Below are 11,076 nucleotides of genomic sequence, written 5' to 3'. Positions count from 1 at the left end.
AGCCCAGTGTCTCGTCCTCCTCCAGGGCTGAAGCAAGCAGCCAGCCACCCAGCCACATCCCACAGGTCTGCAGCCAAACAGTAAGTAACTGCAAGGGGGAGAGACACAGATAGCACAGCAGTGCAGCAGACAGTGCACTACACTGAACCTGCGCAGTACAGCCCTGAGGACGTCCGATGACGTCAGCGCGCCGGCGTGGAACGCACAATGGAGCGCAGAAGAGGCCTGGCCAGGTCGGGTCAGTCACCGGAGACCACCAGGAGCCTGCGGAGCGGCGCCGAGGGCACCTCCTGCCTGCCATGGGCTGGAGGAAGCCCCAGGTAAGTGGATAAGGATTTTTTTTTTTCATAGTCCCTGAACCTTCCCTTTAAGACAAGCCAGCCAGGCCAGCATGGAAGGAGAAGTCACTGCATATCCTATACTATAAAATCAGAGTCCCTGCCCCTGTGTCCGTGCTTTTGCGCTACTGCGCAAAAGGACGGGGCCAGGGAGCGGGCATGGTGCACGCACCGATGGAGCGGGGCGCACACATGCACGCTGACATGTGGCTGGTGGTGGACACAGGCGGGAGGGGAGGGGGGTTGTGAGTGTGGCCTAGAGCCTGTTTTTAAACTAGCTTTAGTCTGCTAGTGTATTACAATGTTGCCCAGTCAGTTGGACGCCGGGTGTGTCGAATGACAGCTTCCCTGCTGCCGCTGAAATTCTGGGAGGTGTTAAATACTATTCGCCCTGCAAGTCTGAGGGAGACATAATTTGGGTTCCAGCTATTCATTCGAATTACCGTATTTTTCGGACTATAAGACGCACTTTTTCTCCCCCAAAAGTGGGGGGAAAAAGTCAGTGCGTCTTATAGTCCGAATGTGAGCCAAATGTCCCCCACAAGCAGACGCAGGACATACTGGAAGCCCTCACCTGCCCAGCCGCGGGCTCCTTGTTCTGCATCCTGCTTCCGTGTCTACATCCATGGCTCTCCTCCTGATGCCGGTGCTTCTATAAAGCCACCAGAAAAGGACATCTGCGGCCACTGTGCTGCTGAGCGAACCCTTGGTCCTAGCTGTTTCACCCTGCTTCTCTTTTGCCACCCGGACAACATCGGCGGCTGAGACACATGGGCAGCGCCAGCTGATGGCCCACTCCTGCAGACAGATCGCTCACCGGCAATTTCCCTTCCTCGCCGCTGATGTCCCTTTCTTGCCTCCGATGTTTCTTCTCCTCTGGCGCTGCCCACGTGACCTCCAGTCCTTGCTGTGACTCCTGCAGGCAGATCGCTCGCCGGCAATTTCCCTTCCTCGCCGCCGATGTCCCTTTCTTGCCTCCGATGTTTCTTCTCCTCTGGCGCTGCCCACGTGACCTCCAGTCCTTGCTGTGACTCCTGCAGGCAGATCGCTCGCCGGCAATTTCCCTTCCTCGCCGCTGATGTCCCTTTCTTGCCTCCGATGTTTCTTCTCCTCTGGAGCTGCCCACGTGACCTCCAGTCCTTGCTGTGACTCCTGCAGGCAGATCGCTCGCCGCCGATGTCCCTTTCTTGCCGCCGATGTTCCTTCTCCTCTGGCGCTGCCCACGTGACCTCCAGTCCTCGCTGTGACTCCTGCAGGCAGATCGCTCGCCGCCGATATCACTTCCTCGCCGCTGATGTCCCTTTCTTGCCGCCGATTTTTCTTCTCCTCTGGCGCTGCCCACGTGACCTCCAATCCTCGCTGTGACTCCTGCCGATGTCCCTTCCATTCTACCACCACCAGGACGGAGAACATCGGCAGCTGCAGCTGAGCGGCACCCTTGGATTAACGGATCCTTTAACTTCCCTCAGATCGGTTTCCAAGTCACGTGGGCTATCAGCTGGAGCTGCCCACGTGACTGAAGTTCTTGCACGGCTCCAGCTGGTATCTGCCCCCCGCCGCCGATGTCCCTTCCCTATCGCTACCTGGAGGTTGGACATCGGCGGATGCTGTGCTGCTGATGGGCACTCTTGGTCCCTGGGTGCAGGATCAGGATTCCTGCTTCTTCCACCACCCGGATAGTAGACATCGCGGCCGAGTTACATGGGCAATCAGCTGAAGCTGCCCACGTGACTACAGTTCTTGCAGCCACTCCGGGAGCCATACAGTCCTTGCCAAAGATGTCCCTGCTCTCTGGACCAAGAGGACTGCAGAAGACAAAGGACACCAACCCCAGCAGCCCAATAATAACAGAAGCCCAGTCCCTGGTTGCACACCTCTCCCCTAGGATCGGTAAGAAAAATGCATTATATTAGCTTAGTGCAGGTAATGGGGGCATTGTAGCTTAGTGTAGGTGGTGAGGGCATTGTGGCTTAGTGTAGGTAGTGAGGACATATTAGCTTAGTGTAGGTAGTGGGGGCATTGTAGCGTAGTGCAAGTAGTGGGGGCATATTAGCTTAGTGCAGGTAGTGGGGGCATTGTGGCTTAGTGTAGGGTCTTGGGGGCAGCATGGGTTAGTGTATCTGGGCAGTCAGTGTAACTTAGATAGAGATAGTTTGTGGGGAAAAGGGTTTGTAAGACACCCCTGCACCATAGACGCACCAGGTTTAGCACTTTGTTTTTTTTCCTGGTTTTTGCCCTCTAAACCTAGGTGCGTCTTATAGTCCGGAGCGTCTTATAGTCCGAAAAATACGGTATATTGTAAATCCCACCGCACCCAGGTCAGGCGTTACACACCTGTGAATGTACGCCACAATGACCTGTTTTTGTAGGTCAGTGTGGGTGATGGGTGAGGGAGCCGCTATTCATACCAAGTCTCCTTTCGGCTGGAGGGCGGGGCTTCCAGCAAAAGTGGGCGGGCTTCCCGCGGCTGATGGTGGGGCACCTTAATTGAAAATTTTATAAACTAAGCGCCCCCTTCTCTGTCTGAACAGACCTGCCAGCCTGCACACCAAAAAAACCATGCAGACATGACAGGAAACCATTGCAGGCAGAGTAGATAGTTTTTAGCAATCACCAGAATCCTGCAGCTCTTTCCCTTCAGTGACGTCCTGTGTCTCCATCCTCTCAGGCAGGCTGAGCCTGGCTTTTAGTAGCTCCTTCAGCCACCTCTCCATCTTCTGCATGGGTGCAGACAGTTTAGGCAGCCAGCAAGGGTCCCAGTCCACTCTCCACACTCCCTCTCACTCAGCCAGGTGGACTGATAGCACCAATCAAAAGGCTACTAGTTGGGGGCGGAGCTTGTGCTCAGTGCACCGCGGTGGCAGCCAGTGCAGAGTAGAGATGCGAAGTTCGGATCTTTTCAATGATCCGAATGTTTCGAATCGGATCATTGAAAAGATCCGGATCTTTAATCTGAATCTCGGATCATTTTACTAAGGAAGCATTCATAGGTGAAATGACTAGCAGGACAGGAGAAGGGGAGGGGGGTGGACACACAGAGAAGGGGAGAAGATGGACAGAGGGCAGGGAGTGGACAGAGATGGGAGGAGGGACGAGCAGGGAGCAGAAATGTTTGTTTGCACACAATACCCACATGCTGCAATCATATGCTTTACATATATTTCATCTGTATACTTTGAATGCAAACGACGCACAGTGAAAGAAAGCATTCCCCAAAGCATTCCCAGAAGTGAAGTGCAGCTGTTTAGAGCGGTGCAGGAGGTTCAATATTGCACAGCAATCACAGTGCCTGCCCTGTCCTAGCCCAGCACGCTGCCTGCAGAAGTTACTGAGCTGTGCTTCTGAGCCAAAAGTTTCCAATGTGTTCACTATGCAGCACTACGAACAGACAGCCTATAATGAGCAGCCCATTATAGCCAGTATGTGTGCTCTACACATATCTGGCAGTGACACAGATGTCCCCTCTCTCATCTACCTGTCCCTGCAAGCTCCCCTCCAACTCAGCGATCCATCTCTGCTCTGCTTCCACTCCGCTGCCCGCTGAAAGGGGGCGTGTCGCTCCTGGCCCCGCCCGCTTTGTGATCCGAATCACTCATTTTGATGATTCGACTCACAAAATAGATTCGGATCAAAGATCCGAATCGTTCATGATCCGGACAACACTAGTGCAGAGTGCATTAGTTAATGAATGACACACAGAGTACCAAGGGCGGGCTCAGAAACAGAGGCTGCAGGAAGCTGTGGGTAGACTGTCTCCCTCCTAGCTGCTGCTTCATCGGATCCGTGTTTGCCTGCCCTGAATCGTTTAATGGAGAGGCAGCCTGGGGGGGGGGAAATCTCCCCCCTAGCAAGTTCAGGGGCACAGACGAGGATGATCTCAGCTGGGGCTGCAGGTTCTCCCCCTGCCTACTGCACATGTCCTGTCTTGATGACGGGGAGGACAACGTTTTCCCCCTCAATAACTGCAGGAAAAGCTTCCAGTGACATCACTACCCAGAAGGCAGTGCGCACAAGGCTAATTAATATACTGCCACGGATGTAACTTTTGAGGGGGCGTGGCTTAGCTATTAAAGGTGACATAGCAGCAAAATGCTGGATTTATATCAGAAAATACTGGGGTTTCCCCTATAAAGTGGGTATAGGCTATCTGCTGGCAATGAAATGTTTTTCAGGTTACAGTTCCTCTTTAAGCCGGCAGAGTCCCTCCGTGCGCTGCTCTCTCTGGGAGGTCTGTCCCATTCACTTGTATGTAATCCACAGGCTTCTCGCTACATCCGAGGAAGCGGTATTTCCCGTCCACATACCGCTTTCTCTAATCTTTATGAATGGCCATTTTGTTACTTTTTTCTAGATAAATCTAGAAAAACACTGCAGAAGGCGGAAATTTATCGCTCTGCTGGGGGATTGTAGATTTTCATGCGGGAACAGCTTTTATGAATGCCCACTTTGCTAAATGGTCGGGAAAGTCCGCTGTTTTGAGCGGAAATCTTGCGGTAAAGTTTTATGAATAGAGCCCATAATAGGACTTTTTGGGCTCTAATTATAAAACTTTACCGCAAGTTTTCCGCTCAAAACAGCTGACTTTTCCGACCATTTAGCAAAGTGGGCATTCATAAAGTCTGTTTCCGCATGAAAATCTGACATTCCTGTGCAGTGCGGGAAATTACCGCCTTGTGCGGAGATTATCACAACACATGTCACTGAAGGTTAATTCATAAAGATTAGAGCAGGTGGAATGTGTGTGGAGAAACCCGGCTGTTTAGATAAGGCGATAAGCCAGCCATAACAGGCAAGCTAATGGAGAGACAGACCTCCCAGGCAGCTGCAGTGAGAGGAGAGCAGACAAGGCATTCCTGAATACCAAGGCTGTGTTTTTTTAACCCCTTGGGTACCTGTTTTCAGATAAATTTCACATTAGAAAGCCTGCATGTGTAACATTTATTGAAGTTCTTCTAAGTTGCAGCAATTAAATAGATTGTTTAGGAAGACTAATAGACAGATTCAGTGCAGATTCAGGAGGAGAGGCAGAAAAATGCACATGTAAAGGGATGCTGGGGCTGCCTCCTTTATACTTATGCTACGTACACACATGCGACAACGATCGTTCGTTAAGAACGACGAACGAACTTTTAATTGATGAAAGAACGACCTAAGTAAAGGTAGTTTTAAAAGGTGTGTAACGATCTGATCGTTAGAACGAACGTTACATCACAGAAAGCAACTATTGCGCCTGCGCATAAAAATGAGAAGTTCCATGGAGAAATAGTGAAATGCGCATGTCAAGCCTAGTACGAACGATCGTTTCCAACGATGTACTACTTTTGCAAACGATCGTCGTTGGTTAAAATCCGCCGAGACAGAACTTTCTTTTGTAGCGATTTGGCTCGTTCGTCGTTTGCCTTAATAGTCGGTGGTTCGTTTTTTGTAACGATCGTCGTTGGTAAAGAACGGGGAACGATCGTTACAAACGACTATAGTCGCATGTGTGTACGCACCTTAAGGCTGTCTCTGCAGGAGAAAATTTATCAACTCAGCCAGCAAATGTAACAACTCAGCCAGCACCGCCAGTTTAGTGCAGGAATTCCCCGACCTATTATCGCAAGTGTAAACATTTATATGAATTAGCACACAAAAGTGTAAAATACCGATGCAGTGTTTTCCCTCCAAGATTTTTTTTTACCGCAAATGTTTTATGAATAGAGCCCTTTGTGTTAAAGCATAACCAAGATACAGTATCTTTTGTTATGTAAAGTTTTTATCCTGATGATTGTTGATTATTTCTACCTAATTTAGTATCATCTGCAAAGATTCTACCATTACATTCTATGGGCCAGTGCACACCAAAAGGCCCTTGCTTAGCGCATTTTGAAGTGATTTTCTAGGCATGCCTAGCGATTTTGTAATGATGCTTACCAATTTTTGGAGCATTTTTGTGTAGCGTTTTCATTTTTTGTCACAGTGGAGCTGTAACTGAACAGCTTATGTACCAAACACTTGGAAAATCGCTCTGATCATGCACTTTTCAGAGCGATTTTCTACTTTCCTAAACTTAACATTGAGGCAGAGTCATCTCAGAAATCAGCAAAAATGCTGCAGGACTAGTGTTTGGCAAAAAAGCTAATCACTCTGGTGTGTTCCATCCCATTCAAATACATTAGCCAAGCTCAAGCATTTTAAAAAGTGCTCAGAAGCGCTCTTGGTCACTAAAAAAACCCCAAGGCAAACAGCACTCTATACTTGGACTCCACAGTTAACAGCTTCCCATTATAATAATTATCTATTTATTATAGTACTGAACTCTTCTTTGCTTTCAGGGTAGGGACACACTTGGTAGAATCGCATATGCGTTTTCCACTATGTGCTATGTCAAGTGACAGGCAGTCTATTGGGCCAATCAAAGTGCGGGGACAATTGGAGCAGCCATTCTTTTTAGGGTAGCGCGTGTACGTTAGTAGTGCATGCTACAGCAGTATCGTGCCTACTTTAAAAATGTTATGTGAGCTGCTTAAGCAGTGTAGCTAAGGGCTAGTGCACACCGAGCGGCTTTTTGAGCGTTTCTGCAGCCGCTTGCGGCTGCGGATACGTTTGGTTAATGTATCTTAATGGGGTGGTGCACACCAGAGCGGGAGGCGTTTTGCTGAAACGCATACTCCCGTGGTGAGGCATTTTTTGGATTGCGTAGGCGTTTCTGCCTCCAATGTAAAGTATAGGAAAAACGCAAACCGCTCTGAAGAACGGCAGTTCAGAGCGGTTTTGTTACAGTAGCTGTTCAGTAACAGCTTTACTGTAACAATATATGAAATCTACTACACCAAAAACGCTTCACAAAACCGCAAAATGCTAGGTGAAACGCTACAGAAAAATAAGAAAAAGCGTTTCAAAATCCGCTAGCATTTTGCGGATCTGCTAGCGGGTTTTGGTGTGCACCGGGCCTTAGTGAATCAACCCCTACTGATTTGTATGTGAGCCAGATGTGGCTCTTGTTGGCTACATCTGGCTCACATACAAATCAGTAGGGGTTGATTCACTAAGCTGCTCCCGAGCCATAGGTTCCCTACCCCTGACTTAGGCCTCTTGCACACTGCAAGTGATTCCGATTCAGATTCCGCTTTTTAATCAGTTTTTACATCCGATTCAGATTCCGATTTGCAGTGTGCAGGGAGCAAACTGCAAATCGGAATCTGAATCAGATGTAAAAACTGATTAAAAAGCGGAATCTGAATCAGAATCACTTGCAGTGTGCAAGAGGCCTTAGACAGCGTTTTATCCATGTGCACATACAGTGGTGTGAAAAACTATTTGCCCCCTTCCTGATTTCTTATTCTTTTGCATGTTTGTCACACTTAAATGTTGCTGCTCATCAAAAACCGTTAACTATTAGTCACAGATAACATAATTGAACACAAAATGCAGTTTTAAATGATGGTTTTTATTATTTAGGGAGAAAAATAACACCAAATCTTCATGGCCCTGTGTGAAAAAGTGATTGCCCCCCTTGTTAAAAAAATAACTTAACTGTGGTTTATCACACCTGAGTTCAATTTCTGTAGTCACCCCCAGGCCTGATTACTGCCACACCTGTTTCAATCAAGAAATCACTTAAATAGGAGCTATCTGACAAAGAGAAGTAGACCAAAAGCACCTCAAAAGCTAGACAGCATGCCAAGATCCAAAGAAATCCAGGAACAAATGAGAACAAAAGTACTGTAATTGAGATCTATCAGTCTGGTAAAGGTTATAAAGCCGTGTCTAAAGCTTTGGGACTCCAGCGAACCACAGTGAGAGCCATTATCCACAAATGGCAAAAACATGGAACAGTGATGAACCTTCCCAGGAGTGGCCGGCCGACCAATATTACCCCAAGAGCGCAGAGAAAACTCATCTGAGAGGCAACAAAAGACCCCAGGACAACATCTAAAGAACTGCAGGCCTCACTTGCCTCAATAAGGTCAGTGTTCACGACTCCACCATAAGAAAGAGACTGGGCAAAAGCGGCCTGCATGGCAGATATCCAAGGCGCAAACCACTTTTAAGCAAAAAGAACATTAAAGCTCGTCTCAATTTTGCTAAAAAACATCTCAATGATAGCCAAGACTTTTGAGAAAATACCTTATGGACCGACGAGACAAAAGTTGAACTTTTTGGAAGGTGCGTGTCCCGTTACATCTGGCGTAGAAGTAACACAGCATTTCAGCAAAAGAACATCATACCAACAGTAAAATATGGTGGTGGTAGTGTGATGGTCTGGGGTTGTTTTGCTGCTTCAGGACCTGGAAGGCTTGCTGTGATAGATGGCACCATGAATTCTACTATCTACCAAAAAATCCTCAAGGAGAATGTCCGGCCATCTGTTCGTCAACTCAAGCTGAAGCGATCTTGGGTGCTGCAGCAGGACAATGACCCAAAACACACCAGCAAATCCACCTCTGAATGGCTGAAGAAAAACAAAATGAAGACTTTGGAGTGGCCTAGTCAAAGTCCTGACCTGAATCCTATTGAGATGTTGTGGCATGACCTTAAAAAGGCAGTTCATGCTAGAAAACCCTCAAATAAAGCTGAATTACAACAATTCTGCAAAGATGAGTGGGCCAAAATTCCTCCAAAGCGCTGTAAAAGACTCATTGCAAGTTATCGCAAACGCTTGATTGCAGTTATTGCTGCTAAGGGTGGCCCAACCAGTTATTAGGTTCAGGGGGAAATTTCTTTTTCACACTGCTCCATGTAGGTTTTGAGTTTTTTTTCTCACTAAATAATAAAAACCATCATTTAAAACTGCATTTTGTGTTCAATTATGTTATCTTTGACTAATAGTTAACGGTTTTTGATGAGCAGAAACATTTAAGTGTGACAAACATGCAAAAGAATAAGAAATCAGGAGGGGGGCAAATAGTTTTTCACACCACTGTATGTTCTTATAGTGCCTGCTTAAAGGGAACCAGAGATGAACGATTCACACAAAATAAACATATCAGTTGATAGCTTGTAAAGAATAAATGCTCTACCTGATAATTTCGCCACTCTGGTGTGCCTTTTTGAGTGTTTTTTATCCATTATTGCTCCAGGAAATATCCAATATGGTCGCCGGCTCATATCCTTTCTGCTAGGTTATAAGCTGTTCTGGATGTGCTGTCTAGCCTCTATGAGACTATAGACAAGCAGGGCTGCTGCAGCCTTTCATCTGTCTGCTTTCAACTTTATTATTCTGGTATGCTGTGTGGCTGCCTGTAGGAAGTGTCTCTCATAGAAATGAAACTGCATACAGTAGATAATGACTGGCTGCACACTGCACACTGCACACAGATACACTTGTCTGTTTCAGAGCTTCTTTCTCGGCTCGGCAGCAGCAGCCCCTCCCATGTCAACAGCTCTGAGTAGGAAATCTGAGCCAGGAGGGGACAGGCTTGGGCTTGAAAAGACTCCACAGAACAGTGACTCAGCTATAATGATTCCAGGTCAAACCTAGACTGAATCAGTCCGTGGATTCTTATCACAGTTGATAGCAGATAGATTAGACTGAGAAGAATAAAACTAAAAGTATGATAGGTGTTTACTGTCATGTTCCCACTGATAAATGTAATAAAATACATGAGGGTGCTTCGTCTCTGGTTCTCTTTAAGTTGTTCTCTTATGCTGGAAACATAAGATGCAATTTCCCATCTGATTGACAGGAATCGTCTGATTATTAGCGATGTGAGAGAGAGAAAGAAAAGGTGCTGTGTCCGACTGTGCTGCCCTAAAATTTACACTGCCCCCCCCCCCCCCATGCGCAGTACAATCCTGTGCTGCGAGATTTCCTATTCTTTTATGCTGCGGGCGATATCTCCATAGGTGCACCTCCTACACTCCCCGAATTTTGAGGGTATGGAGGGACCCCATGCCATATTGCAGCTCCTAAGATTTGTTTAGGCTTTGTTCACATTATAAGTCGCCAGCGGTATCGCAAGCGCTGCATGATTTATAGAGCGCTTTTCAAATCGCCTTTCCCTGCGCATTGCTCTTAGGAAAGCTATTTTCTAAGCACTTTTGTTGAGTGATTAGTTTATTCACTTTCCGACGTCCGTCAGGAAGTGAACTCTTTGACCCTGGAAAAGAATAATGACAATGTATTTATTCTTAAAAGCGCTCGGGAAATCGCAATTCAAATCGCTTTTTCAAGCCCATTGTGAATTCCCTATACCTTCCATTGAGCAAAAACGCTGAGAAAATGGTGCATGTAGCACGTTTGCGATTTTAATAAAATCGAAACGGGAACATGTGAACACTCTCATAGGAAATCATTGCACAAGTGCTTTTAGGGCGATTTCTAAAATTGCCAGCGCTTAAAAAAAACAAACAAAAAATCAAAACCGCTCATAGGCCATATGCAATTAACTTTTTCACCTGAGTTTTCTCCTAGGAGCTAATTTTTCTTATTGAATTTAAATTAACTTTTTAGCACTTTGCAATGGAAAAAGTAGGTGAAAAGTACTGTCAAAATTATTTTGAGTATTTCTTTGCATGCTGGTGGTGTGAAAGGCATTTTATTTACAAGTTGTGAAAATATCACCTTGGAGAAAACTCAGGTGAAAATGTGAATTGCGTATGGCCCAAAGTGTGAACAAGCCCTTACTCTATCTCAGGAACCAGTGGGGTTTGGGGGACTGCAATTTGTTGTAGGCCTTCATCATTAGTATATCTCGCCACAAACTACAATCTAAACCAGTCAAGAAACAAAGAAATCCTAAAGCGAGACGTATAT

The sequence above is a fragment of the Hyperolius riggenbachi genome, chromosome 1 (assembly GCF_040937935.1).
Source record: "Hyperolius riggenbachi isolate aHypRig1 chromosome 1, aHypRig1.pri, whole genome shotgun sequence".
Lineage (NCBI taxonomy): Eukaryota > Metazoa > Chordata > Amphibia > Anura > Hyperoliidae > Hyperolius > Hyperolius riggenbachi.
This window is presented reverse-complemented; position numbering follows the sequence as displayed.